This window comes from Brachyhypopomus gauderio, unplaced genomic scaffold (genome assembly GCF_052324685.1).
Source record: "Brachyhypopomus gauderio isolate BG-103 unplaced genomic scaffold, BGAUD_0.2 sc90, whole genome shotgun sequence".
Lineage (NCBI taxonomy): Eukaryota > Metazoa > Chordata > Actinopteri > Gymnotiformes > Hypopomidae > Brachyhypopomus > Brachyhypopomus gauderio.
In genome coordinates this window covers 303,627-328,311 of record NW_027506911.1, presented here as the reverse complement: position 1 = coordinate 328,311, position 24,685 = coordinate 303,627, and the positions used below count along the sequence as shown (strand labels likewise).

Genomic DNA, 24,685 nt, shown 5'->3' with positions numbered 1-24,685 from the left:
TTAAGACTAAAGCTGGCTGCTTCATGCTTATCGTAAGCAAGCAAGGAGTCAGTAAGAGAGCTTTGGAGAATGTGGGCATCGATCCCACTACCTCTCGCATGCAAAGCGAGCGCTCTACCACTTGAGCTAATCCCCCTCTCAAGAGTTTATTCTTTTGATTGGAGTTTTAAGGAAAGCTTACGGATCAGCTCAGCCCGACTAGGAAATAATACCGAATCCAGCATTGACCCACAAGGTTTTCTCATGTTGGCATCATGATAAACATTGCCAAATTAGGTCTTGCCGTACCTGTCCGTGAATTTCACTGTGCCGAAACCGTTACGCTGTGAAAGCATGTTGCAAGAACCTAAGGAAAGGTAACAGTCGTTGATAAAGTTTCGTTTGCATCTCGACGTGGTTTATCTGCAGCTTGCCGAAATAGCTCAGTTGGGAGAGCGTTAGACTGAAGATCTAAAGGTCCCTGGTTCGATCCCGGGTTTCGGCATGAACTCGACCTAGCTAGGCGGAAAGCCTCAGCTTTTGAATGACCTGTGCATTCTGTTGAAAAATTATAAACAGACATAAACTGTTTGATGTTTTGTTGTGAGATTTCACAGTGGGATTGTCAGAACTCGAGACTCTAGATGTTCAATTCATCTGCTGATAAAGCATTTGGAGAAGGAAATGTGTAGGTGTCAACTTGCATGTACGCGTTGTCCAAAAGCATAGGTGTACCACTTCACGACATGCTTAAGTTTTGACTGAATTGGACTTTCCTCTGCTTCCTTCGGCTTATGGACAGTCTTTGTCCAAAAGTAAAAAGAGATGTGGCAAAGATGTCAACTGTTTGCTGGAGGAATCCAAAGTGACCATGTTCTAAGAGACCTTTGAAGGTCATGAAATGATTCCCTTAAGACTAGAGCTGGCTGCTTCATGCTTATCGTAAGCAAGCAAGGAGTCAGTAAGAGAGCTTTGGAGAATGTGGGCATCGATCCCACTACCTCTCGCATGCAAAGCTAGCGCTCTACCACTTGAGCTAATCCCCCTCTCAAGAGTTTATCCTTTTGATTGGAGTTTTAAGGAAAGCTTACGGATCAGCTCAGCCCGACTAGGAAATAATACCGAATCCAGCATTGACCCACAAGGTTTTCTCATGTTGGCATCATGATAAACATTGCCAAATTAGGTCTTGCCATACCTGTCCGTGAATTTCACTGTGCCGAAACCGTTACGCTGTGAAAGCATGTTGCAAGAACCTAAGGAAAGGTAACAGTCGTTGATAAATTTTCGTTTGCATCTCGACGTGGTTTATCTGCAGCTTGCCGAAATAGCTCAGTTGGGAGAGCGTTAGACTGAAGATCTAAAGGTCCCTGGTTCGATCCCGGGTTTCGGCATGAATTCGACCTAGCTAGGTGGAAAGCCTCAGCTTTTGAATGACCTGTGCATTCTGTTGAAAAATTATAAACAGACATAAACTGTTTGATGTTTTGTTGTGAGATTTCACAGTGGGATTGTCAGAACTCGAGACTCTAGATGTTCAATTCATCTGCTGATAAAGCATTTGGAGAAGGAAATGTGTAGGTGTCAACTTGCATGTACGCGTTGTCCAAAAGCATAGGTGTACCACTTCACGACATGCTTAAGTTTTGACTGAATTGGACTTTCCTCTGCTACCTTCGGCTTATGGACAGTCTTTGTCCAAAAGTAAAAAGAGATGTGGCAAAGACGTCAACTGTTTGCTGGAGGAATCCAAAGTAACCATGTTCTAAGAGACCTTTGAAGGTCATGAAATGATTCCCTTAAGACTAGAGCTGGCTGCTTCATGCTTATCGTAAGCAAGCAAGGAGTCAGTAAGAGAGCTTTGGAGAATGTGGGCATCGATCCCACTACCTCTCGCATGCAAAGCTAGCACTCTACCACTTGAGCTAATCCCCCTCTCAAGAGTTTATCCTTTTGATTGGAGTTTTAAGGAAAGCTTACGGATCAGCTCAGCCCGACTAGGAAATAATACCGAATCCAGCATTGACCCACAAGGTTTTCTCATGTTGGCATCATGATAAACATTGCCAAATTAGGTCTTGCCATACCTGTCCGTGAATTTCACTGTGCCGAAACCGTTACGCTGTGAAAGCATGTTGCAAGAACCTAAGGAAAGGTAACAGTCGTTGATAAAGTTTCGTTTGCATCTCGACGTGGTTTATCTGCAGCTTGCCGAAATAGCTCAGTTGGGAGAGCGTTAGACTGAAGATCTAAAGGTCCCTGGTTCGATCCCGGGTTTCGGCATGAATTCGACCTAGCTAGGTGGAAAGCCTCAGCTTTTGAATGACCTGTGCATTCTGTTGAAAAATTATAAACAGACATAAACTGTTTGATGTTTTGTTGTGAGATTTCACAGTGGGATTGTCAGAACTCGAGACTCTAGATGTTCAATTCATCTGCTGATAAAGCATTTGGAGAAGGAAATGTGTAGGTGTCAACTTGCATGTACGCGTTGTCCAAAAGCATAGGTGTACCACTTCACGACATGCTTAAGTTTTGACTGAATTGGACTTTCCTCTGCTTCCTTCGGCTTATGGACAGCCTTTGTCCAAAAGTAAAAAGAGATGTGGCAAAGATGTCAACTGTTTGCTGGAGGAATCCAAAGTGACCATGTTCTAAGAGACCTTTGAAGGTCATGAAATTATTCCCTTAAGACTAAAGCTGGCTGCTTCATGCTTATCGTAAGCAAGCAAGGAGTCAGTAAGAGAGCTTTGGAGAATGTGGGCATCGATCCCACTACCTCTCGCATGCAAAGCGAGCGCTCTACCACTTGAGCTAATCCCCCTCTCAAGAGTTTATTCTTTTGATTGGAGTTTTAAGGAAAGCTTACGGATCAGCTCAGCCCGACTAGGAAATAATACCAAATCCAGCATTGACCCACAAGGTTTTCTCATGTTGGCATCATGATAAACATTGCCAAATTAGGTCTTGCCATACCTGTCCGTGAATTTCACTGTGCCGAAACCGTTACGCTGTGAAAGCATGTTGCAAGAACCTAAGGAAAGGTAACAGTCGTTGATAAATTTTCGTTTGCATCTCGACGTGGTTTATCTGCAGCTTGCCGAAATAGCTCAGTTGGGAGAGCGTTAGACTGAAGATCTAAAGGTCCCTGGTTCGATCCCGGGTTTCGGCATGAATTCGACCTAGCTAGGTGGAAAGCCTCAGCGTTTGAATGACCTGTGCATTCTGTTGAAAAATTATAAACAGACATAAACTGTTTGATGTTTTGTTGTGAGATTTCACAGTGGGATTGTCAGAACTCGAGACTCTAGATGTTCATTTCATCTGCTGATAAAGCATTTGGAGAAGGAAATGTGTAGGTGTCAACTTGCATGTACGCGTTGTCCAAAAGCATAGGTGTACCACTTCACGACATGCTTAAGTTTTGACTGAATTGGACTTTCCTCTGCTTCCTTCGGCTTATGGACAGCCTTTGTCCAAAAGTAAAAAGAGATGTGGCAAAGATGTCAACTGTTTGCTGGAGGAATCCAAAGTGACCATGTTCTAAGAGACCTTTGAAGGTCATGAAATTATTCCCTTAAGACTAAAGCTGGCTGCTTCATGCTTATCGTAAGCAAGCAAGGAGTCAGTAAGAGAGCTTTGGAGAATGTGGGCATCGATCCCACTACCTCTCGCATGCAAAGCGAGCGCTCTACCACTTGAGCTAATCCCCCTCTCAAGAGTTTATTCTTTTGATTGGAGTTTTAAAGAAAGCTTACGGATCAGCTCAGCCCGACTAGGAAATAATACCGAATCCAGCATTGACCCACAAGGTTTTCTCATGTTGGCATCATGATAAACATTGCCAAATTAGGTCTTGCCGTACCTGTCCGTGAATTTCACTGTGCCGAAACCGTTACGCTGTGAAAGCATGTTGCAAGAACCTAAGGAAAGGTAACAGTCGTTGATAAAGTTTCGTTTGCATCTCGACGTGGTTTATCTGCAGCTTGCCGAAATAGCTCAGTTGGGAGAGCGTTAGACTGAAGATCTAAAGGTCCCTGGTTCGATCCCGGGTTTCGGCATGAACTCGACCTAGCTAGGCGGAAAGCCTCAGCTTTTGAATGACCTGTGCATTCTGTTGAAAAATTATAAACAGACATAAACTGTTTGATGTTTTGTTGTGAGATTTCACAGTGGGATTGTCAGAACTCGAGACTCTAGATGTTCAATTCATCTGCTGATAAAGCATTTGGAGAAGGAAATGTGTAGGTGTCAACTTGCATGTACGCGTTGTCCAAAAGCATAGGTGTACCACTTCACGACATGCTTAAGTTTTGACTGAATTGGACTTTCCTCTGCTTCCTTCGGCTTATGGACAGTCTTTGTCCAAAAGTAAAAAGAGATGTGGCAAAGATGTCAACTGTTTGCTGGAGGAATCCAAAGTGACCATGTTCTAAGAGACCTTTGAAGGTCATGAAATGATTCCCTTAAGACTAGAGCTGGCTGCTTCATGCTTATCGTAAGCAAGCAAGGAGTCAGTAAGAGAGCTTTGGAGAATGTGGGCATCGATCCCACTACCTCTCGCATGCAAAGCTAGCGCTCTACCACATGAGCTAATCCCCCTCTCAAGAGTTTATCCTTTTGATTGGAGTTTTAAGGAAAGCTTACGGATCAGCTCAGCCCGACTAGGAAATAATACCGAATCCAGCATTGACCCACAAGGTTTTCTCATGTTGGCATCATGATAAACATTGCCAAATTAGGTCTTGCCATACCTGTCCGTGAATTTCACTGTGCCGAAACCGTTACGCTGTGAAAGCATGTTGCAAGAACCTAAGGAAAGGTAACAGTCGTTGATAAATTTTCGTTTGCATCTCGACGTGGTTTATCTGCAGCTTGCCGAAATAGCTCAGTTGGGAGAGCGTTAGACTGAAGATCTAAAGGTCCCTGGTTCGATCCCGGGTTTCGGCATGAATTCGACCTAGCTAGGTGGAAAGCCTCAGCTTTTGAATGACCTGTGCATTCTGTTGAAAAATTATAAACAGACATAAACTGTTTGATGTTTTGTTGTGAGATTTCACAGTGGGATTGTCAGAACTCGAGACTCTAGATGTTCAATTCATCTGCTGATAAAGCATTTGGAGAAGGAAATGTGTAGGTGTCAACTTGCATGTACGCGTTGTCCAAAAGCATAGGTGTACCACTTCACGACATGCTTAAGTTTTGACTGAATTGGACTTTCCTCTGCTACCTTCGGCTTATGGACAGTCTTTGTCCAAAAGTAAAAAGAGATGTGGCAAAGACGTCAACTGTTTGCTGGAGGAATCCAAAGTAACCATGTTCTAAGAGACCTTTGAAGGTCATGAAATGATTCCCTTAAGACTAGAGCTGGCTGCTTCATGCTTATCGTAAGCAAGCAAGGAGTCAGTAAGAGAGCTTTGGAGAATGTGGGCATCGATCCCACTACCTCTCGCATGCAAAGCTAGCACTCTACCACTTGAGCTAATCCCCCTCTCAAGAGTTTATCCTTTTGATTGGAGTTTTAAGGAAAGCTTACGGATCAGCTCAGCCCGACTAGGAAATAATACCGAATCCAGCATTGACCCACAAGGTTTTCTCATGTTGGCATCATGATAAACATTGCCAAATTAGGTCTTGCCATACCTGTCCGTGAATTTCACTGTGCCGAAACCGTTACGCTGTGAAAGCATGTTGCAAGAACCTAAGGAAAGGTAACAGTCGTTGATAAAGTTTCGTTTGCATCTCGACGTGGTTTATCTGCAGCTTGCCGAAATAGCTCAGTTGGGAGAGCGTTAGACTGAAGATCTAAAGGTCCCTGGTTCGATCCCGGGTTTCGGCATGAATTCGACCTAGCTAGGTGGAAAGCCTCAGCTTTTGAATGACCTGTGCATTCTGTTGAAAAATTATAAACAGACATAAACTGTTTGATGTTTTGTTGTGAGATTTCACAGTGGGATTGTCAGAACTCGAGACTCTAGATGTTCAATTCATCTGCTGATAAAGCATTTGGAGAAGGAAATGTGTAGGTGTCAACTTGCATGTACGCGTTGTCCAAAAGCATAGGTGTACCACTTCACGACATGCTTAAGTTTTGACTGAATTGGACTTTCCTCTGCTTCCTTCGGCTTATGGACAGCCTTTGTCCAAAAGTAAAAAGAGATGTGGCAAAGATGTCAACTGTTTGCTGGAGGAATCCAAAGTGACCATGTTCTAAGAGACCTTTGAAGGTCATGAAATTATTCCCTTAAGACTAAAGCTGGCTGCTTCATGCTTATCGTAAGCAAGCAAGGAGTCAGTAAGAGAGCTTTGGAGAATGTGGGCATCGATCCCACTACCTCTCGCATGCAAAGCGAGCGCTCTACCACTTGAGCTAATCCCCCTCTCAAGAGTTTATTCTTTTGATTGGAGTTTTAAGGAAAGCTTACGGATCAGCTCAGCCCGACTAGGAAATAATACCGAATCCAGCATTGACCCACAAGGTTTTCTCATGTTGGCATCATGATAAACATTGCCAAATTAGGTCTTGCCATACCTGTCCGTGAATTTCACTGTGCCGAAACCGTTACGCTGTGAAAGCATGTTGCAAGAACCTAAGGAAAGGTAACAGTCGTTGATAAAGTTTCGTTTGCATCTCGACGTGGTTTATCTGCAGCTTGCCGAAATAGCTCAGTTGGGAGAGCGTTAGACTGAAGATCTAAAGGTCCCTGGTTCGATCCCGGGTTTCGGCATGAACTCGACCTAGCTAGGCGGAAAGCCTCAGCTTTTGAATGACCTGTGCATTCTGTTGAAAAATTATAAACAGACATAAACTGTTTGATGTTTTGTTGTGAGATTTCACAGTGGGATTGTCAGAACTCGAGACTCTAGATGTTCAATTCATCTGCTGATAAAGCATTTGGAGAAGGAAATGTGTAGGTGTCAACTTGCATGTACGCGTTGTCCAAAAGCATAGGTGTACCACTTCACGACATGCTTAAGTTTTGACTGAATTGGACTTTCCTCTGCTTCCTTCGGCTTATGGACAGTCTTTGTCCAAAAGTAAAAAGAGATGTGGCAAAGATGTCAACTGTTTGCTGGAGGAATCTAAAGTGAGCATGTTCTAAGAGACCTTTGAAGGTCATGAAATGATTCCCTTAAGACTAGAGCTGGCTGCTTCATGCTTATCGTAAGCAAGCAAGGAGTCAGTAAGAGAGCTTTGGAGAATGTGGGCATCGATCCCACTACCTCTCGCATGCAAAGCTAGCGCTCTACCACTTGAGCTAATCCCCCTCGCAAGAGTTTATCCTTTTGATTGGAGTTTTAAGGAAAGCTTACGGATCAGCTCAGCCCGACTAGGAAATAATACCGAATCCAGCATTGACCCACAAGGTTTTCTCATGTTGGCATCATGATAAACATTGCCAAATTAGGTCTTGCCATACCTGTCCGTGAATTTCACTGTGCCGAAACCGTTACGCTGTGAAAGCATGTTGCAAGAACCTAAGGAAAGGTAACAGTCGTTGATAAATTTTCGTTTGCATCTCGACGTGGTTTATCTGCAGCTTGCCGAAATAGCTCAGTTGGGAGAGCGTTAGACTGAAGATCTAAAGGTCCCTGGTTCAATCCCGGGTTTCGGCATGAATTCGACCTAGCTAGGTGGAAAGCCTCAGCTTTTGAATGACCTGTGCATTCTGTTGAAAAATTATAAACAGACATAAACTGTTTGATGTTTTGTTGTGAGATTTCACAGTGGGATTGTCAGAACTCGAGACTCTAGATGTTCAATTCATCTGCTGATAAAGCATTTGGAGAAGGAAATGTGTAGGTGTCAACTTGCATGTACGCGTTGTCCAAAAGCATAGGTGTACCACTTCACGACATGCTTAAGTTTTGACTGAATTGGACTTTCCTCTGCTTCCTTCGGCTTATGGACAGCCTTTGTCCAAAAGTAAAAAGAGATGTGGCAAAGATGTCAACTGTTTGCTGGAGGAATCCAAAGTGACCATGTTCTAAGAGACCTTTGAAGGTCATGAAATTATTCCCTTAAGACTAAAGCTGGCTGCTTCATGCTTATCATAAGCAAGCAAGGAATCAGTAAGAGAGCTTTGGAGAATGTGGGCATCGATCCCACTACCTCTCGCATGCAAAGCGAGCGCTCTACCACTTGAGCTAATCCCCCTCTCAAGAGTTTATTCTTTTGATTGGAGTTTTAAGGAAAGCTTACGGATCAGCTCAGCCCGACTAGGAAATAATACCGAATCCAGCATTGACCCACAAGGTTTTCTCATGTTGGCATCATGATAAACATTGCCAAATTAGGTCTTGCCGTACCTGTCCGTGAATTTCACTGTGCCGAAACCGTTACGCTGTGAAAGCATGTTGCAAGAACCTAAGGAAAGGTAACAGTCGTTGATAAAGTTTCGTTTGCATCTCGACGTGGTTTATCTGCAGCTTGCCGAAATAGCTCAGTTGGGAGAGCGTTAGACTGAAGATCTAAAGGTCCCTGGTTCGATCCCGGGTTTCGGCATGAATTCGACCTAGCTAGGTGGAAAGCCTCAGCTTTTGAATGACCTGTGCATTCTGTTGAAAAATTATAAACAGACATAAACTGTTTGATGTTTTGTTGTGAGATTTCACAGTGGGATTGTCAGAACTCGAGACTCTAGATGTTCAATTCATCTGCTGATAAAGCATTTGGAGAAGGAAATGTGTAGGTGTCAACTTGCATGTACGCGTTGTCCAAAAGCATAGGTGTACCACTTCACGACATGCTTAAGTTTTGACTGAATTGGACTTTCCTCTGCTTCCTTCGGCTTATGGACAGCCTTTGTCCAAAAGTAAAAAGAGATGTGGCAAAGATGTCAACTGTTTGCTGGAGGAATCCAAAGTGACCATGTTCTAAGAGACCTTTGAAGGTCATGAAATTATTCCCTTAAGACTAAAGCTGGCTGCTTCATGCTTATCATAAGCAAGCAAGGAATCAGTAAGAGAGCTTTGGAGAATGTGGGCATCGATCCCACTACCTCTCGCATGCAAAGCGAGCGCTCTACCACTTGAGCTAATCCCCCTCTCAAGAGTTTATTCTTTTGATTGGAGTTTTAAGGAAAGCTTACGGATCAGCTCAGCCCGACTAGGAAATAATACCGAATCCAGCATTGACCCACAAGGTTTTCTCATGTTGGCATCATGATAAACATTGCCAAATTAGGTCTTGCCGTACCTGTCCGTGAATTTCACTGTGCCGAAACCGTTACGCTGTGAAAGCATGTTGCAAGAACCTAAGGAAAGGTAACAGTCGTTGATAAAGTTTCGTTTGCATCTCGACGTGGTTTATCTGCAGCTTGCCGAAATAGCTCAGTTGGGAGAGCGTTAGACTGAAGATCTAAAGGTCCCTGGTTCGATCCCGGGTTTCGGCATGAACTCGACCTAGCTAGGCGGAAAGCCTCAGCTTTTGAATGACCTGTGCATTCTGTTGAAAAATTATAAACAGACATAAACTGTTTGATGTTTTGTTGTGAGATTTCACAGTGGGATTGTCAGAACTCGAGACTCTAGATGTTCAATTCATCTGCTGATAAAGCATTTGGAGAAGGAAATGTGTAGGTGTCAACTTGCATGTACGCGTTGTCCAAAAGCATAGGTGTACCACTTCACGACATGCTTAAGTTTTGACTGAATTGGACTTTCCTCTGCTTCCTTCGGCTTATGGACAGTCTTTGTCCAAAAGTAAAAAGAGATGTGGCAAAGATGTCAACTGTTTGCTGGAGGAATCCAAAGTGACCATGTTCTAAGAGACCTTTGAAGGTCATGAAATGATTCCCTTAAGACTAGAGCTGGCTGCTTCATGCTTATCGTAAGCAAGCAAGGAGTCAGTAAGAGAGCTTTGGAGAATGTGGGCATCGATCCCACTACCTCTCGCATGCAAAGCTAGCGCTCTACCACTTGAGCTAATCCCCCTCTCAAGAGTTTATCCTTTTGATTGGAGTTTTAAGGAAAGCTTACGGATCAGCTCAGCCCGACTAGGAAATAATACCGAATCCAGCATTGACCCACAAGGTTTTCTCATGTTGGCATCATGATAAACATTGCCAAATTAGGTCTTGCCATACCTGTCCGTGAATTTCACTGTGCCGAAACCGTTACGCTGTGAAAGCATGTTGCAAGAACCTAAGGAAAGGTAACAGTCGTTGATAAATTTTCGTTTGCATCTCGACGTGGTTTATCTGCAGCTTGCCGAAATAGCTCAGTTGGGAGAGCGTTAGACTGAAGATCTAAAGGTCCCTGGTTCGATCCCGGGTTTCGGCATGAATTCGACCTAGCTAGGTGGAAAGCCTCAGCTTTTGAATGACCTGTGCATTCTGTTGAAAAATTATAAACAGACATAAACTGTTTGATGTTTTGTTGTGAGATTTCACAGTGGGATTGTCAGAACTCGAGACTCTAGATGTTCAATTCATCTGCTGATAAAGCATTTGGAGAAGGAAATGTGTAGGTGTCAACTTGCATGTACGCGTTGTCCAAAAGCATAGGTGTACCACTTCACGACATGCTTAAGTTTTGACTGAATTGGACTTTCCTCTGCTACCTTCGGCTTATGGACAGTCTTTGTCCAAAAGTAAAAAGAGATGTGGCAAAGACGTCAACTGTTTGCTGGAGGAATCCAAAGTAACCATGTTCTAAGAGACCTTTGAAGGTCATGAAATGATTCCCTTAAGACTAGAGCTGGCTGCTTCATGCTTATCGTAAGCAAGCAAGGAGTCAGTAAGAGAGCTTTGGAGAATGTGGGCATCGATCCCACTACCTCTCGCATGCAAAGCTAGCACTCTACCACTTGAGCTAATCCCCCTCTCAAGAGTTTATCCTTTTGATTGGAGTTTTAAGGAAAGCTTACGGATCAGCTCAGCCCGACTAGGAAATAATACCGAATCCAGCATTGACCCACAAGGTTTTCTCATGTTGGCATCATGATAAACATTGCCAAATTAGGTCTTGCCATACCTGTCCGTGAATTTCACTGTGCCGAAACCGTTACGCTGTGAAAGCATGTTGCAAGAACCTAAGGAAAGGTAACAGTCGTTGATAAAGTTTCGTTTGCATCTCGACGTGGTTTATCTGCAGCTTGCCGAAATAGCTCAGTTGGGAGAGCGTTAGACTGAAGATCTAAAGGTCCCTGGTTCGATCCCGGGTTTCGGCATGAATTCGACCTAGCTAGGTGGAAAGCCTCAGCTTTTGAATGACCTGTGCATTCTGTTGAAAAATTATAAACAGACATAAACTGTTTGATGTTTTGTTGTGAGATTTCACAGTGGGATTGTCAGAACTCGAGACTCTAGATGTTCAATTCATCTGCTGATAAAGCATTTGGAGAAGGAAATGTGTAGGTGTCAACTTGCATGTACGCGTTGTCCAAAAGCATAGGTGTACCACTTCACGACATGCTTAAGTTTTGACTGAATTGGACTTTCCTCTGCTTCCTTCGGCTTATGGACAGCCTTTGTCCAAAAGTAAAAAGAGATGTGGCAAAGATGTCAACTGTTTGCTGGAGGAATCCAAAGTGACCATGTTCTAAGAGACCTTTGAAGGTCATGAAATTATTCCCTTAAGACTAAAGCTGGCTGCTTCATGCTTATCGTAAGCAAGCAAGGAGTCAGTAAGAGAGCTTTGGAGAATGTGGGCATCGATCCCACTACCTCTCGCATGCAAAGCGAGCCCTCTACCACTTGAGCTAATCCCCCTCTCAAGAGTTTATTCTTTTGATTGGAGTTTTAAGGAAAGCTTACGGATCAGCTCAGCCCGACTAGGAAATAATACCGAATCCAGCATTGACCCACAAGGTTTTCTCATGTTGGCATCATGATAAACATTGCCAAATTAGGTCTTGCCATACCTGTCCGTGAATTTCACTGTGCCGAAACCGTTACGCTGTGAAAGCATGTTGCAAGAACCTAAGGAAAGGTAACAGTCGTTGATAAAGTTTCGTTTGCATCTCGACGTGGTTTATCTGCAGCTTGCCGAAATAGCTCAGTTGGGAGAGCGTTAGACTGAAGATCTAAAGGTCCCTGGTTCGATCCCGGGTTTCGGCATGAACTCGACCTAGCTAGGCGGAAAGCCTCAGCTTTTGAATGACCTGTGCATTCTGTTGAAAAATTATAAACAGACATAAACTGTTTGATGTTTTGTTGTGAGATTTCACAGTGGGATTGTCAGAACTCGAGACTCTAGATGTTCAATTCATCTGCTGATAAAGCATTTGGAGAAGGAAATGTGTAGGTGTCAACTTGCATGTACGCGTTGTCCAAAAGCATAGGTGTACCACTTCACGACATGCTTAAGTTTTGACTGAATTGGACTTTCCTCTGCTTCCTTCGGCTTATGGACAGTCTTTGTCCAAAAGTAAAAAGAGATGTGGCAAAGATGTCAACTGTTTGCTGGAGGAATCTAAAGTGACCATGTTCTAAGAGACCTTTGAAGGTCATGAAATGATTCCCTTAAGACTAGAGCTGGCTGCTTCATGCTTATCGTAAGCAAGCAAGGAGTCAGTAAGAGAGCTTTGGAGAATGTGGGCATCGATCCCACTACCTCTCGCATGCAAAGCTAGCGCTCTACCACTTGAGCTAATCCCCCTCGCAAGAGTTTATCCTTTTGATTGGAGTTTTAAGGAAAGCTTACGGATCAGCTCAGCCCGACTAGGAAATAATACCGAATCCAGCATTGACCCACAAGGTTTTCTCATGTTGGCATCATGATAAACATTGCCAAATTAGGTCTTGCCATACCTGTCCGTGAATTTCACTGTGCCGAAACCGTTACGCTGTGAAAGCATGTTGCAAGAACCTAAGGAAAGGTAACAGTCGTTGATAAATTTTCGTTTGCATCTCGACGTGGTTTATCTGCAGCTTGCCGAAATAGCTCAGTTGGGAGAGCGTTAGACTGAAGATCTAAAGGTCCCTGGTTCAATCCCGGGTTTCGGCATGAATTCGACCTAGCTAGGTGGAAAGCCTCAGCTTTTGAATGACCTGTGCATTCTGTTGAAAAATTATAAACAGACATAAACTGTTTGATGTTTTGTTGTGAGATTTCACAGTGGGATTGTCAGAACTCGAGACTCTAGATGTTCAATTCATCTGCTGATAAAGCATTTGGAGAAGGAAATGTGTAGGTGTCAACTTGCATGTACGCGTTGTCCAAAAGCATAGGTGTACCACTTCACGACATGCTTAAGTTTTGACTGAATTGGACTTTCCTCTGCTTCCTTCGGCTTATGGACAGCCTTTGTCCAAAAGTAAAAAGAGATGTGGCAAAGATGTCAACTGTTTGCTGGAGGAATCCAAAGTGACCATGTTCTAAGAGACCTTTGAAGGTCATGAAATTATTCCCTTAAGACTAAAGCTGGCTGCTTCATGCTTATCATAAGCAAGCAAGGAATCAGTAAGAGAGCTTTGGAGAATGTGGGCATCGATCCCACTACCTCTCGCATGCAAAGCGAGCGCTCTACCACTTGAGCTAATCCCCCTCTCAAGAGTTTATTCTTTTGATTGGAGTTTTAAGGAAAGCTTACGGATCAGCTCAGCCCGACTAGGAAATAATACCGAATCCAGCATTGACCCACAAGGTTTTCTCATGTTGGCATCATGATAAACATTGCCAAATTAGGTCTTGCCGTACCTGTCCGTGAATTTCACTGTGCCGAAACCGTTACGCTGTGAAAGCATGTTGCAAGAACCTAAGGAAAGGTAACAGTCGTTGATAAAGTTTCGTTTGCATCTCGACGTGGTTTATCTGCAGCTTGCCGAAATAGCTCAGTTGGGAGAGCGTTAGACTGAAGATCTAAAGGTCCCTGGTTCGATCCCGGGTTTCGGCATGAATTCGACCTAGCTAGGTGGAAAGCCTCAGCTTTTGAATGACCTGTGCATTCTGTTGAAAAATTATAAACAGACATAAACTGTTTGATGTTTTGTTGTGAGATTTCACAGTGGGATTGTCAGAACTCGAGACTCTAGATGTTCAATTCATCTGCTGATAAAGCATTTGGAGAAGGAAATGTGTAGGTGTCAACTTGCATGTACGCGTTGTCCAAAAGCATAGGTGTACCACTTCACGACATGCTTAAGTTTTGACTGAATTGGACTTTCCTCTGCTTCCTTCGGCTTATGGACAGCCTTTGTCCAAAAGTAAAAAGAGATGTGGCAAAGATGTCAACTGTTTGCTGGAGGAATCCAAAGTGACCATGTTCTAAGAGACCTTTGAAGGTCATGAAATTATTCCCTTAAGACTAAAGCTGGCTGCTTCATGCTTATCATAAGCAAGCAAGGAATCAGTAAGAGAGCTTTGGAGAATGTGGGCATCGATCCCACTACCTCTCGCATGCAAAGCGAGCGCTCTACCACTTGAGCTAATCCCCCTCTCAAGAGTTTATTCTTTTGATTGGAGTTTTAAGGAAAGCTTACGGATCAGCTCAGCCCGACTAGGAAATAATACCGAATCCAGCATTGACCCACAAGGTTTTCTCATGTTGGCATCATGATAAACATTGCCAAATTAGGTCTTGCCGTACCTGTCCGTGAATTTCACTGTGCCGAAACCGTTACGCTGTGAAAGCATGTTGCAAGAACCTAAGGAAAGGTAACAGTCGTTGATAAAGTTTCGTTTGCATCTCGACGTGGTTTATCTGCAGCTTGCCGAAATAGCTCAGTTGGGAGAGCGTTAGACTGAAGATCTAAAGGTCCCTGGTTCGATCCCGGGTTTCGGCATGAACTCGACCTAGCTAGGCGGAAAGCCTCAGCTTTTGAATGACCTGTGCATTCTGTTGAAAAATTATAAACAGACATAAACTGTTTGATGTTTTGTTGTGAGATTTCACAGTGGGATTGTCAGAACTCGAGACTCTAGATGTTCAATTCATCTGCTGATAAAGCATTTGGAGAAGGAAATGTGTAGGTGTCAACTTGCATGTACGCGTTGTCCAAAAGCATAGGTGTACCACTTCACGACATGCTTAAGTTTTGACTGAATTGGACTTTCCTCTGCTTCCTTCGGCTTATGGACAGTCTTTGTCCAAAAGTAAAAAGAGATGTGGCAAAGATGTCAACTGTTTGCTGGAGGAATCCAAAGTGACCATGTTCTAAGAGACCTTTGAAGGTCATGAAATGATTCCCTTAAGACTAGAGCTGGCTGCTTCATGCTTATCGTAAGCAAGCAAGGAGTCAGTAAGAGAGCTTTGGAGAATGTGGGCATCGATCCCACTACCTCTCGCATGCAAAGCTAGCGCTCTACCACTTGAGCTAATCCCCCTCTCAAGAGTTTATCCTTTTGATTGGAGTTTTAAGGAAAGCTTACGGATCAGCTCAGCCCGACTAGGAAATAATACCGAATCCAGCATTGACCCACAAGGTTTTCTCATGTTGGCATCATGATAAACATTGCCAAATTAGGTCTTGCCATACCTGTCCGTGAATTTCACTGTGCCGAAACCGTTACGCTGTGAAAGCATGTTGCAAGAACCTAAGGAAAGGTAACAGTCGTTGATAAATTTTCGTTTGCATCTCGACGTGGTTTATCTGCAGCTTGCCGAAATAGCTCAGTTGGGAGAGCGTTAGACTGAAGATCTAAAGGTCCCTGGTTCGATCCCGGGTTTCGGCATGAATTCGACCTAGCTAGGTGGAAAGCCTCAGCTTTTGAATGACCTGTGCATTCTGTTGAAAAATTATAAACAGACATAAACTGTTTGATGTTTTGTTGTGAGATTTCACAGTGGGATTGTCAGAACTCGAGACTCTAGATGTTCAATTCATCTGCTGATAAAGCATTTGGAGAAGGAAATGTGTAGGTGTCAACTTGCATGTACGCGTTGTCCAAAAGCATAGGTGTACCACTTCACGACATGCTTAAGTTTTGACTGAATTGGACTTTCCTCTGCTTCCTTCGGCTTATGGACAGCCTTTGTCCAAAAGTAAAAAGAGATGTGGCAAAGATGTCAACTGTTTGCTGGAGGAATCCAAAGTGACCATGTTCTAAGAGACCTTTGAAGGTCATGAAATTATTCCCTTAAGACTAAAGCTGGCTGCTTCATGCTTATCATAAGCAAGCAAGGAATCAGTAAGAGAGCTTTGGAGAATGTGGGCATCGATCCCACTACCTCTCGCATGCAAAGCGAGCGCTCTACCACTTGAGCTAATCCCCCTCTCAAGAGTTTATTCTTTTGATTGGAGTTTTAAGGAAAGCTTACGGATCAGCTCAGCCCGACTAGGAAATAATACCGAATCCAGCATTGACCCACAAGGTTTTCTCATGTTGGCATCATGATAAACATTGCCAAATTAGGTCTTGCCGTACCTGTCCGTGAATTTCACTGTGCCGAAACCGTTACGCTGTGAAAGCATGTTGCAAGAACCTAAGGAAAGGTAACAGTCGTTGATAAAGTTTCGTTTGCATCTCGACGTGGTTTATCTGCAGCTTGCCGAAATAGCTCAGTTGGGAGAGCGTTAGACTGAAGATCTAAAGGTCCCTGGTTCGATCCCGGGTTTCGGCATGAACTCGACCTAGCTAGGCGGAAAGCCTCAGCTTTTGAATGACCTGTGCATTCTGTTGAAAAATTATAAACAGACATAAACTGTTTGATGTTTTGTTGTGAGATTTCACAGTGGGATTGTCAGAACTCGAGACTCTAGATGTTCAATTCATCTGCTGATAAAGCATTTGGAGAAGGAAATGTGTAGGTGTCAACTTGCATGTACGCGTTGTCCAAAAGCATAGGTGTACCACTTCACGACATGCTTAAGTTTTGACTGAATTGGACTTTCCTCTGCTTCCTTCGGCTTATGGACAGTCTTTGTCCAAAAGTAAAAAGAGATGTGGCAAAGATGTCAACTGTTTGCTGGAGGAATCTAAAGTGACCATGTTCTAAGAGACCTTTGAAGGTCATGAAATGATTCCCTTAAGACTAGAGCTGGCTGCTTCATGCTTATCGTAAGCAAGCAAGGAGTCAGTAAGAGAGCTTTGGAGAATGTGGGCATCGATCCCACTACCTCTCGCATGCAAAGCTAGCGCTCTACCACTTGAGCTAATCCCCCTCGCAAGAGTTTATCCTTTTGATTGGAGTTTTAAGGAAAGCTTACGGATCAGCTCAGCCCGACTAGGAAATAATACCGAATCCAGCATTGACCCACAAGGTTTTCTCATGTTGGCATCATGATAAACATTGCCAAATTAGGTCTTGCCATACCTGTCCGTGAATTTCACTGTGCCGAAACCGTTACGCTGTGAAAGCATGTTGCAAGAACCTAAGGAAAGGTAACAGTCGTTGATAAATTTTCGTTTGCATCTCGACGTGGTTTATCTGCAGCTTGCCGAAATAGCTCAGTTGGGAGAGCGTTAGACTGAAGATCTAAAGGTCCCTGGTTCAATCCCGGGTTTCGGCATGAATTCGACCTAGCTAGGTGGAAAGCCTCAGCTTTTGAATGACCTGTGCATTCTGTTGAAAAATTATAAACAGACATAAACTGTTTGATGTTTTGTTGTGAGATTTCACAGTGGGATTGTCAGAACTCGAGACTCTAGATGTTCAATTCATCTGCTGATAAAGCATTTGGAGAAGGAAATGTGTAGGTGTCAACTTGCATGTACGCGTTGTCCAAAAGCATAGGTGTACCACTTCACGACATGCTTAAGTTTTGACTGAATTGGACTTTCCTCTGCTTCCTTCGGCTTATGGACAGCCTTTGTCCAAAAGTAAAAAGAGATGTGGCAAAGATGTCAACTGTTTGCTGGAGGAATCCAAAGTGACCATGTTCTAAGAGACCTTTGAAGGTCATGAAATTATTCCCTTAAGACTAAAGCTGGCTGCTTCATGCTTATCATAAGCAAGCAAGGAATCAGTAAGAGAGCTTTGGAGAATGTGGGCATCGATCCCACTACCTCTCGCATGCAAAGCGAGCGCTCTACCACTTGAGCTAATCCCCCTCTCAAGAGTTTATTCTTTTGATTGGAGTTTTAAGGAAAGCTTACGGATCAGCTCAGCCCGACTAGGAAATAATACCGAATCCAGCATTGACCCACAAGGTTTTCTCATGTTGGCATCATGATAAACATTGCCAAATTAGGTCTTGCCGTACCTGTCCGTGAATTTCACTGTGCCGAAACCGTTACGCTGTGAAAGCATGTTGCAAGAACCTAAGGAAAGGTAACAGTCGTTGATAAAGTTTCGTTTGCATCTCGACGTGGTTTATCTGCAGCTTGCCGAAATAGCTCAGTTGGGAGAGCGTTAGACTGAAGATCTAAAGGTCCCTGGTTCGATCCCGGGTTTCGGCATGAATTCGACCTAGCTAGGTGGAAAGCCTCAGCTTTTGAATGACCTGTGCATTCTGTTGAAAAATTATAAACAGACATAAACTGTTTGATGTTTTGTTGTGAGATTTCACAGTGGGATTGTCAGAACTCGAGACTCTAGATGTTCAATTCATCTGCTGATAAAGCATTTGGAGAAGGAAATGTGTAGGTGTCAACTTGCATGTACGCGTTGTCCAAAAGCATAGGTGTACCACTTCACGACATGCTTAAGTTTTGACTGAATTGGACTTTCCTCTGCTTCCTTCGGCTTATGGACAGCCTTTGTCCAAAAGTAAAAAGAGATGTGGCAAAGATGTCAACTGTTTGCTGGAGGAATCCAAAGTGACCATGTTCTAAGAGACCTTTGAAGGTCATGAAATTATTCCCTTAAGACTAAAGCTGGCTGCTTCATGCTTATCATAAGCAAGCAAGGAATCAGTAAGAGAGCTTTGGAGAATGTGGGCATCGATCCCACTACCTCTCGCATGCAAAGCGAGCGCTCTACCACTTGAGCTAATCCCCCTCTCAAGAGTTTATTCTTTTGATTGGAGTTTTAAGGAAAGCTTACGGATCAGCTCAGCCCGACTAGGAAATAATACCGAATCCAGCATTGACCCACAAGGTTTTCTCATGTTGGCATCATGATAAACATTGCCAAATTAGGTCTTGCCGTACCTGTCCGTGAATTTCACTGTGCCGAAACCGTTACGCTGTGAAAGCATGTTGCAAGAACCTAAGGAAAGGTAACAGTCGTTGATAAAGTTTCGTTTGCATCTCGACGTGGTTTATCTGCAGCTTGCCGAAATAGCTCAGTTGGGAGAGCGTTAGACTGAAGATCTAAAGGTCCCTGGTTCGATCCCGGGTTTCGGCATGAACTCGACCTAGCTAGGCGGAAAGCCTCAGCTTTTGAATGACCTGTGCATTCTGTTGAAAAATTATAAACAGACATAAACTGTTTGATGTTTTGTTGTGAGATTTCACAGTGGGATTGTCAGAACTCGAGACTCTAGATGTTCAATTCATCTGCTGATAAAGCATTTGGAGAAGGAAATGTGTAGGTGTCAACTTGCATGTACGCGTTGTCCAAAAGCATAGGTGTACCACTTCACGACATGCTTAAGTTTTGACTGAATTGGACTTTCCTCTGCTTCCTTCGGCTTATGGACAGTCTTTGTCCAAAAGTAAAAAGAGATGTGGCAAAGATGTCAACTGTTTGCTGGAGGAATCCAAAGTGACCATGTTCTAAGAGACCTTTGAAGGTCATGAAATGATTCCCTTAAGACTAGAGCTGGCTGCTTCATGCTTATCGTAAGCAAGCAAGGAGTCAGTAAGAGAGCTTTGGAGAATGTGGGCATCGATCCCACTACCTCTCGCATGCAAAGCTAGCGCTCTACCACTTGAGCTAATCCCCCTCGCAAGAGTTTATCCTTTTGATTGGAGTTTTAAGGAAAGCTTACGGATCAGCTCAGCCCGACTAGGAAATAATACCGAATCCAGCATTGACCCACAAGGTTTTCTCATGTTGGCATCATGATAAACATTGCCAAATTAGGTCTTGCCATACCTGTCCGTGAATTTCACTGTGCCGAAACCGTTACGCTGTGAAAGCATGTTGCAAGAACCTAAGGAAAGGTAACAGTCGTTGATAAATTTTCGTTTGCATCTCGACGTGGTTTATCTGCAGCTTGCCGAAATAGCTCAGTTGGGAGAGCGTTAGACTGAAGATCTAAAGGTCCCTGGTTCAATCCCGGGTTTCGGCATGAATTCGACCTAGCTAGGTGGAAAGCCTCAGCTTTTGAATGACCTGTGCATTCTGTTGAAAAATTATAAACAGACATAAACTGTTTGATGTTTTGTTGTGAGATTTCACAGTGGGATTGTCAGAACTCGAGACTCTAGATGTTCAATTCATCTGCTGATAAAGCATTTGGAGAAGGAAATGTGTAGGTGTCAACTTGCATGTACGCGTTGTCCAAAAGCATAGGTGTACCACTTCACGACATGCTTAAGTTTTGACTGAATTGGACTTTCCTCTGCTTCCTTCGGCTTATGGACAGCCTTTGTCCAAAAGTAAAAAGAGATGTGGCAAAGATGTCAACTGTTTGCTGGAGGAATCCAAAGTGACCATGTTCTAAGAGACCTTTGAAGGTCATGAAATTATTCCCTTAAGACTAAAGCTGGCTGCTTCATGCTTATCATAAGCAAGCAAGGAATCAGTAAGAGAGCTTTGGAGAATGTGGGCATCGATCCCACTACCTCTCGCATGCAAAGCGAGCGCTCTACCACTTGAGCTAATCCCCCTCTCAAGAGTTTATTCTTTTGATTGGAGTTTTAAGGAAAGCTTACGGATCAGCTCAGCCCGACTAGGAAATAATACCGAATCCAGCATTGACCCACAAGGTTTTCTCATGTTGGCATCATGATAAACATTGCCAAATTAGGTCTTGCCGTACCTGTCCGTGAATTTCACTGTGCCGAAACCGTTACGCTGTGAAAGCATGTTGCAAGAACCTAAGGAAAGGTAACAGTCGTTGATAAAGTTTCGTTTGCATCTCGACGTGGTTTATCTGCAGCTTGCCGAAATAGCTCAGTTGGGAGAGCGTTAGACTGAAGATCTAAAGGTCCCTGGTTCGATCCCGGGTTTCGGCATGAATTCGACCTAGCTAGGTGGAAAGCCTCAGCTTTTGAATGACCTGTGCATTCTGTTGAAAAATTATAAACAGACATAAACTGTTTGATGTTTTGTTGTGAGATTTCACAGTGGGATTGTCAGAACTCGAGACTCTAGATGTTCAATTCATCTGCTGATAAAGCATTTGGAGAAGGAAATGTGTAGGTGTCAACTTGCATGTACGCGTTGTCCAAAAGCATAGGTGTACCACTTCACGACATGCTTAAGTTTTGACTGAATTGGACTTTCCTCTGCTTCGTTCGGCTTATGGACAGCCTTTGTCCAAAAGTAAAAAGAGATGTGGCAAAGATGTCAACTGTTTGCTGGAGGAATCCAAAGTGACCATGTTCTAAGAGACCTTTGAAGGTCATGAAATTATTCCCTTAAGACTAAAGCTGGCTGCTTCATGCTTATCATAAGCAAGCAAGGAATCAGTAAGAGAGCTTTGGAGAATGTGGGCATCGATCCCACTACCTCTCGCATGCAAAGCGAGCGCTCTACCACTTGAGCTAATCCCCCTCTCAAGAGTTTATTCTTTTGATTGGAGTTTTAAGGAAAGCTTACGGATCAGCTCAGCCCGACTAGGAAATAATACCGAATCCAGCATTGACCCACAAGGTTTTCTCATGTTGGCATCATGATAAACATTGCCAAATTAGGTCTTGCCGTACCTGTCCGTGAATTTCACTGTGCCGAAACCGTTACGCTGTGAAAGCATGTTGCAAGAACCTAAGGAAAGGTAACAGTCGTTGATAAAGTTTCGTTTGCATCTCGACGTGGTTTATCTGCAGCTTGCCGAAATAGCTCAGTTGGGAGAGCGTTAGACTGAAGATCTAAAGGTCCCTGGTTCGATCCCGGGTTTCGGCATGAACTCGACCTAGCTAGGCGGAAAGCCTCAGCTTTTGAATGACCTGTGCATTCTGTTGAAAAATTATAAACAGACATAAACTGTTTGATGTTTTGTTGTGAGATTTCACAGTGGGATTGTCAGAACTCGAGACTCTAGATGTTCAATTCATCTGCTGATAAAGCATTTGGAGAAGGAAATGTGTAGGTGTCAACTTGCATGTACGCGTTGTCCAAAAGCATAGGTGTACCACTTCACGACATGCTTAAGTTTTGACTGAATTGGACTTTCCTCTGCTTCCTTCGGCTTATGGACAGTCTTTGTCCAAAAGTAAAAAGAGATGTGGCAAAGATGTCAACTGTTTGCTGGAGGAATCCAAAGTGACCATGTTCTAAGAGACCTTTGAAGGTCATGAAATGATTCCCTTAAGACTAGAGCTGGCTGCTTCATGCTTATCGTAAGCAAGCAAGGAGTCAGTAAGAGAGCTTTGGAGAATGTGGGCATCGATCCCACTACCTCTCGCATGCAAAGCTAGCGCTCTACCACTTGAGCTAATCCCCCTCTCAAGAGTTTATCCTTTTGATTGGAGTTTTAAGGAAAGCTTACGGATCAGCTCAGCCCGACTAGGAAATAATACCGAATCCAGCATTGACCCACAAGGTTTTCTCATGTTGGCATCATGATAAACATTGCCAAATTAGGTCTTGCCATACCTGTCCGTGAATTTCACTGTGCCGAAACCGTTACGCTGTGAAAGCATGTTGCAAGAACCTAAGGAAAGGTAACAGTCGTTGATAAATTTTCGTTTGCATCTCGACGTGGTTTATCTGCAGCTTGCCGAAATAGCTCAGTTGGGAGAGCGTTAGACTGAAGATCTAAAGGTCCCTGGTTCGATCCCGGGTTTCGGCATGAATTCGACCTAGCTAGGTGGAAAGCCTCAGCTTTTGAATGACCTGTGCATTCTGTTGAAAAATTATAAACAGACATAAACTGTTTGATGTTTTGTTGTGAGATTTCACAGTGGGATTGTCAGAACTCGAGACTCTAGATGTTCAATTCATCTGCTGATAAAGCATTTGGAGAAGGAAATGTGTAGGTGTCAACTTGCATGTACGCGTTGTCCAAAAGCATAGGTGTACCACTTCACGACATGCTTAAGTTTTGACTGAATTGGACTTTCCTCTGCTTCCTTCGGCTTATGGACAGCCTTTGTCCAAAAGTAAAAAGAGATGTGGCAAAGATGTCAACTGTTTGCTGGAGGAATCCAAAGTGACCATGTTCTAAGAGACCTTTGAAGGTCATGAAATTATTCCCTTAAGACTAAAGCTGGCTGCTTCATGCTTATCATAAGCAAGCAAGGAATCAGTAAGAGAGCTTTGGAGAATGTGGGCATCGATCCCACTACCTCTCGCATGCAAAGCGAGCGCTCTACCACTTGAGCTAATCCCCCTCTCAAGAGTTTATTCTTTTGATTGGAGTTTTAAGGAAAGCTTACGGATCAGCTCAGCCCGACTAGGAAATAATACCGAATCCAGCATTGACCCACAAGGTTTTCTCATGTTGGCATCATGATAAACATTGCCAAATTAGGTCTTGCCGTACCTGTCCGTGAATTTCACTGTGCCGAAACCGTTACGCTGTGAAAGCATGTTGCAAGAACCTAAGGAAAGGTAACAGTCGTTGATAAAGTTTCGTTTGCATCTCGACGTGGTTTATCTGCAGCTTGCCGAAATAGCTCAGTTGGGAGAGCGTTAGACTGAAGATCTAAAGGTCCCTGGTTCGATCCCGGGTTTCGGCATGAACTCGACCTAGCTAGGCGGAAAGCCTCAGCTTTTGAATGACCTGTGCATTCTGTTGAAAAATTATAAACAGACATAAACTGTTTGATGTTTTGTTGTGAGATTTCACAGTGGGATTGTCAGAACTCGAGACTCTAGATGTTCAATTCATCTGCTGATAAAGCATTTGGAGAAGGAAATGTGTAGGTGTCAACTTGCATGTACGCGTTGTCCAAAAGCATAGGTGTACCACTTCACGACATGCTTAAGTTTTGACTGAATTGGACTTTCCTCTGCTTCCTTCGGCTTATGGACAGTCTTTGTCCAAAAGTAAAAAGAGATGTGGCAAAGATGTCAACTGTTTGCTGGAGGAATCTAAAGTGACCATGTTCTAAGAGACCTTTGAAGGTCATGAAATGATTCCCTTAAGACTAGAGCTGGCTGCTTCATGCTTATCGTAAGCAAGCAAGGAGTCAGTAAGAGAGCTTTGGAGAATGTGGGCATCGATCCCACTACCTCTCGCATGCAAAGCTAGCGCTCTACCACTTGAGCTAATCCCCCTCGCAAGAGTTTATCCTTTTGATTGGAGTTTTAAGGAAAGCTTACGGATCAGCTCAGCCCGACTAGGAAATAATACCGAATCCAGCATTGACCCACAAGGTTTTCTCATGTTGGCATCATGATAAACATTGCCAAATTAGGTCTTGCCATACCTGTCCGTGAATTTCACTGTGCCGAAACCGTTACGCTGTGAAAGCATGTTGCAAGAACCTAAGGAAAGGTAACAGTCGTTGATAAATTTTCGTTTGCATCTCGACGTGGTTTATCTGCAGCTTGCCGAAATAGCTCAGTTGGGAGAGCGTTAGACTGAAGATCTAAAGGTCCCTGGTTCAATCCCGGGTTTCGGCATGAATTCGACCTAGCTAGGTGGAAAGCCTCAGCTTTTGAATGACCTGTGCATTCTGTTGAAAAATTATAAACAGACATAAACTGTTTGATGTTTTGTTGTGAGATTTCACAGTGGGATTGTCAGAACTCGAGACTCTAGATGTTCAATTCATCTGCTGATAAAGCATTTGGAGAAGGAAATGTGTAGGTGTCAACTTG

At 43.6% G+C, this 24,685-nt stretch overlaps 42 non-coding genes across 42 annotated transcripts; 28 read left to right on the top strand and 14 right to left on the bottom strand.

The window, feature by feature from the left end:
- Window positions 1-63: 63 nt before the first annotated feature.
- trnaa-ugc (transfer RNA alanine (anticodon UGC)) lies at window positions 64-136 on the bottom strand. The gene has a single exon. It is a non-coding gene; the product is annotated as a tRNA-Ala (tRNA).
- A 275-nt stretch (window positions 137-411) lies between these two features.
- trnaf-gaa (transfer RNA phenylalanine (anticodon GAA)) lies at window positions 412-484 on the top strand. The gene has a single exon. It is a non-coding gene; the product is annotated as a tRNA-Phe (tRNA).
- Window positions 485-1,300: 816 nt separating this feature from the next.
- On the top strand, window positions 1,301-1,373 carry trnaf-gaa (transfer RNA phenylalanine (anticodon GAA)). Its single transcript has one exon. It is a non-coding gene; the product is annotated as a tRNA-Phe (tRNA).
- An 816-nt stretch (window positions 1,374-2,189) lies between these two features.
- On the top strand, window positions 2,190-2,262 carry trnaf-gaa (transfer RNA phenylalanine (anticodon GAA)). Its single transcript has one exon. It is a non-coding gene; the product is annotated as a tRNA-Phe (tRNA).
- Window positions 2,263-2,730: 468 nt separating this feature from the next.
- trnaa-ugc (transfer RNA alanine (anticodon UGC)) lies at window positions 2,731-2,803 on the bottom strand. The gene has a single exon. It is a non-coding gene; the product is annotated as a tRNA-Ala (tRNA).
- A 275-nt stretch (window positions 2,804-3,078) lies between these two features.
- trnaf-gaa (transfer RNA phenylalanine (anticodon GAA)) lies at window positions 3,079-3,151 on the top strand. Its single transcript has one exon. It is a non-coding gene; the product is annotated as a tRNA-Phe (tRNA).
- A 468-nt stretch (window positions 3,152-3,619) lies between these two features.
- Window positions 3,620-3,692, bottom strand: trnaa-ugc (transfer RNA alanine (anticodon UGC)). The gene has a single exon. It is a non-coding gene; the product is annotated as a tRNA-Ala (tRNA).
- A 275-nt stretch (window positions 3,693-3,967) lies between these two features.
- Window positions 3,968-4,040, top strand: trnaf-gaa (transfer RNA phenylalanine (anticodon GAA)). Its single transcript has one exon. It is a non-coding gene; the product is annotated as a tRNA-Phe (tRNA).
- Window positions 4,041-4,856: 816 nt separating this feature from the next.
- Window positions 4,857-4,929, top strand: trnaf-gaa (transfer RNA phenylalanine (anticodon GAA)). Its single transcript has one exon. It is a non-coding gene; the product is annotated as a tRNA-Phe (tRNA).
- An 816-nt stretch (window positions 4,930-5,745) lies between these two features.
- On the top strand, window positions 5,746-5,818 carry trnaf-gaa (transfer RNA phenylalanine (anticodon GAA)). The gene has a single exon. It is a non-coding gene; the product is annotated as a tRNA-Phe (tRNA).
- A 468-nt stretch (window positions 5,819-6,286) lies between these two features.
- On the bottom strand, window positions 6,287-6,359 carry trnaa-ugc (transfer RNA alanine (anticodon UGC)). Its single transcript has one exon. It is a non-coding gene; the product is annotated as a tRNA-Ala (tRNA).
- Window positions 6,360-6,634: 275 nt separating this feature from the next.
- On the top strand, window positions 6,635-6,707 carry trnaf-gaa (transfer RNA phenylalanine (anticodon GAA)). The gene has a single exon. It is a non-coding gene; the product is annotated as a tRNA-Phe (tRNA).
- Window positions 6,708-7,523: 816 nt separating this feature from the next.
- On the top strand, window positions 7,524-7,596 carry trnaf-gaa (transfer RNA phenylalanine (anticodon GAA)). Its single transcript has one exon. It is a non-coding gene; the product is annotated as a tRNA-Phe (tRNA).
- A 468-nt stretch (window positions 7,597-8,064) lies between these two features.
- Window positions 8,065-8,137, bottom strand: trnaa-ugc (transfer RNA alanine (anticodon UGC)). Its single transcript has one exon. It is a non-coding gene; the product is annotated as a tRNA-Ala (tRNA).
- A 275-nt stretch (window positions 8,138-8,412) lies between these two features.
- trnaf-gaa (transfer RNA phenylalanine (anticodon GAA)) lies at window positions 8,413-8,485 on the top strand. Its single transcript has one exon. It is a non-coding gene; the product is annotated as a tRNA-Phe (tRNA).
- Window positions 8,486-8,953: 468 nt separating this feature from the next.
- trnaa-ugc (transfer RNA alanine (anticodon UGC)) lies at window positions 8,954-9,026 on the bottom strand. Its single transcript has one exon. It is a non-coding gene; the product is annotated as a tRNA-Ala (tRNA).
- A 275-nt stretch (window positions 9,027-9,301) lies between these two features.
- Window positions 9,302-9,374, top strand: trnaf-gaa (transfer RNA phenylalanine (anticodon GAA)). The gene has a single exon. It is a non-coding gene; the product is annotated as a tRNA-Phe (tRNA).
- An 816-nt stretch (window positions 9,375-10,190) lies between these two features.
- On the top strand, window positions 10,191-10,263 carry trnaf-gaa (transfer RNA phenylalanine (anticodon GAA)). The gene has a single exon. It is a non-coding gene; the product is annotated as a tRNA-Phe (tRNA).
- An 816-nt stretch (window positions 10,264-11,079) lies between these two features.
- Window positions 11,080-11,152, top strand: trnaf-gaa (transfer RNA phenylalanine (anticodon GAA)). Its single transcript has one exon. It is a non-coding gene; the product is annotated as a tRNA-Phe (tRNA).
- An 816-nt stretch (window positions 11,153-11,968) lies between these two features.
- trnaf-gaa (transfer RNA phenylalanine (anticodon GAA)) lies at window positions 11,969-12,041 on the top strand. Its single transcript has one exon. It is a non-coding gene; the product is annotated as a tRNA-Phe (tRNA).
- Window positions 12,042-12,857: 816 nt separating this feature from the next.
- Window positions 12,858-12,930, top strand: trnaf-gaa (transfer RNA phenylalanine (anticodon GAA)). The gene has a single exon. It is a non-coding gene; the product is annotated as a tRNA-Phe (tRNA).
- Window positions 12,931-13,398: 468 nt separating this feature from the next.
- On the bottom strand, window positions 13,399-13,471 carry trnaa-ugc (transfer RNA alanine (anticodon UGC)). The gene has a single exon. It is a non-coding gene; the product is annotated as a tRNA-Ala (tRNA).
- A 275-nt stretch (window positions 13,472-13,746) lies between these two features.
- On the top strand, window positions 13,747-13,819 carry trnaf-gaa (transfer RNA phenylalanine (anticodon GAA)). The gene has a single exon. It is a non-coding gene; the product is annotated as a tRNA-Phe (tRNA).
- A 468-nt stretch (window positions 13,820-14,287) lies between these two features.
- Window positions 14,288-14,360, bottom strand: trnaa-ugc (transfer RNA alanine (anticodon UGC)). The gene has a single exon. It is a non-coding gene; the product is annotated as a tRNA-Ala (tRNA).
- Window positions 14,361-14,635: 275 nt separating this feature from the next.
- On the top strand, window positions 14,636-14,708 carry trnaf-gaa (transfer RNA phenylalanine (anticodon GAA)). The gene has a single exon. It is a non-coding gene; the product is annotated as a tRNA-Phe (tRNA).
- An 816-nt stretch (window positions 14,709-15,524) lies between these two features.
- trnaf-gaa (transfer RNA phenylalanine (anticodon GAA)) lies at window positions 15,525-15,597 on the top strand. The gene has a single exon. It is a non-coding gene; the product is annotated as a tRNA-Phe (tRNA).
- Window positions 15,598-16,065: 468 nt separating this feature from the next.
- trnaa-ugc (transfer RNA alanine (anticodon UGC)) lies at window positions 16,066-16,138 on the bottom strand. Its single transcript has one exon. It is a non-coding gene; the product is annotated as a tRNA-Ala (tRNA).
- A 275-nt stretch (window positions 16,139-16,413) lies between these two features.
- On the top strand, window positions 16,414-16,486 carry trnaf-gaa (transfer RNA phenylalanine (anticodon GAA)). Its single transcript has one exon. It is a non-coding gene; the product is annotated as a tRNA-Phe (tRNA).
- An 816-nt stretch (window positions 16,487-17,302) lies between these two features.
- On the top strand, window positions 17,303-17,375 carry trnaf-gaa (transfer RNA phenylalanine (anticodon GAA)). The gene has a single exon. It is a non-coding gene; the product is annotated as a tRNA-Phe (tRNA).
- Window positions 17,376-17,843: 468 nt separating this feature from the next.
- trnaa-ugc (transfer RNA alanine (anticodon UGC)) lies at window positions 17,844-17,916 on the bottom strand. The gene has a single exon. It is a non-coding gene; the product is annotated as a tRNA-Ala (tRNA).
- Window positions 17,917-18,191: 275 nt separating this feature from the next.
- On the top strand, window positions 18,192-18,264 carry trnaf-gaa (transfer RNA phenylalanine (anticodon GAA)). The gene has a single exon. It is a non-coding gene; the product is annotated as a tRNA-Phe (tRNA).
- Window positions 18,265-18,732: 468 nt separating this feature from the next.
- On the bottom strand, window positions 18,733-18,805 carry trnaa-ugc (transfer RNA alanine (anticodon UGC)). Its single transcript has one exon. It is a non-coding gene; the product is annotated as a tRNA-Ala (tRNA).
- Window positions 18,806-19,080: 275 nt separating this feature from the next.
- trnaf-gaa (transfer RNA phenylalanine (anticodon GAA)) lies at window positions 19,081-19,153 on the top strand. Its single transcript has one exon. It is a non-coding gene; the product is annotated as a tRNA-Phe (tRNA).
- An 816-nt stretch (window positions 19,154-19,969) lies between these two features.
- trnaf-gaa (transfer RNA phenylalanine (anticodon GAA)) lies at window positions 19,970-20,042 on the top strand. Its single transcript has one exon. It is a non-coding gene; the product is annotated as a tRNA-Phe (tRNA).
- A 468-nt stretch (window positions 20,043-20,510) lies between these two features.
- On the bottom strand, window positions 20,511-20,583 carry trnaa-ugc (transfer RNA alanine (anticodon UGC)). The gene has a single exon. It is a non-coding gene; the product is annotated as a tRNA-Ala (tRNA).
- Window positions 20,584-20,858: 275 nt separating this feature from the next.
- Window positions 20,859-20,931, top strand: trnaf-gaa (transfer RNA phenylalanine (anticodon GAA)). The gene has a single exon. It is a non-coding gene; the product is annotated as a tRNA-Phe (tRNA).
- A 468-nt stretch (window positions 20,932-21,399) lies between these two features.
- Window positions 21,400-21,472, bottom strand: trnaa-ugc (transfer RNA alanine (anticodon UGC)). The gene has a single exon. It is a non-coding gene; the product is annotated as a tRNA-Ala (tRNA).
- Window positions 21,473-21,747: 275 nt separating this feature from the next.
- On the top strand, window positions 21,748-21,820 carry trnaf-gaa (transfer RNA phenylalanine (anticodon GAA)). The gene has a single exon. It is a non-coding gene; the product is annotated as a tRNA-Phe (tRNA).
- An 816-nt stretch (window positions 21,821-22,636) lies between these two features.
- Window positions 22,637-22,709, top strand: trnaf-gaa (transfer RNA phenylalanine (anticodon GAA)). The gene has a single exon. It is a non-coding gene; the product is annotated as a tRNA-Phe (tRNA).
- Window positions 22,710-23,177: 468 nt separating this feature from the next.
- trnaa-ugc (transfer RNA alanine (anticodon UGC)) lies at window positions 23,178-23,250 on the bottom strand. Its single transcript has one exon. It is a non-coding gene; the product is annotated as a tRNA-Ala (tRNA).
- A 275-nt stretch (window positions 23,251-23,525) lies between these two features.
- On the top strand, window positions 23,526-23,598 carry trnaf-gaa (transfer RNA phenylalanine (anticodon GAA)). The gene has a single exon. It is a non-coding gene; the product is annotated as a tRNA-Phe (tRNA).
- An 816-nt stretch (window positions 23,599-24,414) lies between these two features.
- trnaf-gaa (transfer RNA phenylalanine (anticodon GAA)) lies at window positions 24,415-24,487 on the top strand. The gene has a single exon. It is a non-coding gene; the product is annotated as a tRNA-Phe (tRNA).
- The last annotated feature ends 198 nt before the right edge of the window (window positions 24,488-24,685 follow it).